The sequence below is a fragment of the Trichechus manatus genome, unplaced genomic scaffold (assembly GCF_000243295.1).
Source record: "Trichechus manatus latirostris isolate Lorelei unplaced genomic scaffold, TriManLat1.0 scaffold00300, whole genome shotgun sequence".
NCBI classification, from domain to species: Eukaryota; Metazoa; Chordata; class Mammalia; order Sirenia; family Trichechidae; genus Trichechus; species Trichechus manatus.
The window spans coordinates 1,185,950-1,186,991 of NW_004444236.1; positions in this window are offsets into that span (position 1 = coordinate 1,185,950).

Here is a 1,042-nt window from a genome sequence, read left to right on the forward strand (position 1 = left end):
CAGGGTGGGTCGGTACTCAGTGCTGGGCAGGTTCCAGTAGGCCGTGCCTGCACTGCTTGGTCATGTGATGTCAAGCACACAGTGCAGGTAGGCAGGTTGCAGCAGGGAGACTGTTATGTGTGGAGCTAAGCTGGATGTGGGAGAGAGGAGAGAGGAACAGGAGCCAAAAAAACATACAAACAAACATAAAAGAATGCTAGGGGAGATTGCCATTGGAATGGAGAGATGAGAGACTATGAAATGGAGAAAAACAGAAGGGGGAAGAGGAAGAAAAGAAAAGAATGAACAAATAAAATTCAGAAAGGTTAAAGAACCGCAAAGTTCCCAGGGATCCCACCGATGCAGCTATGAGGTCTGGGGAAGTCACTCTCAGGTGTCGTAGCACAGTCTGGCCAGAAGGCGCAGAGGCATACAACGCCTGGTATTCAGGGATCAGAAAGAGAAGGAAGATATAGAGAGACGAGAAACTGAGCAATGAAGAAAGACAAAAGGGAAAAAGAGGGAAAAGAAAACAAAACAAAACAAAAAAAAGAACAAGAAAGACCGCCTAAAAAAACAGGAAAAAGAAAATAACAACAAAAAAAGAAATGTCTTCAGGGATCCCTCTGCATGTCTGTGGAAGCCGAAGGAGAGTCTCCCTGGTACACAGCTCCACCTGGCCAGAAAGGGCTCCCAACTCAAGAAAAGAAAACAAAACAAAACAGACAAACAATTCAAAGTGAAGAAAAGCCCCGGGATCCCACCAGCGCAGTAGTCCAGACCGGGAAGCAGCTCCACACTTGATTGGAGCTCTGCAGCCCCTCAGGATAAAGCAAAGATCGCGCACGGAGCCAGGCACTCGAGCAAAACGAGGGGAAGGCGGCGAGAGGCAAGAAAGAAATCCACAGAAGCAGGAAAAAAAAAAAAAAAAGCAACACCAGTAGCCAACAAATGGCACTCAGAGAGCCAGCAATTGCAGGCTGGTGTTTCTGGACAAGAGACTGTGTCCGTGGGAAGCAGAGGAGGCCGAGTGTGGGTGAAGAAGGGTGGAGAGTGGGAAAGC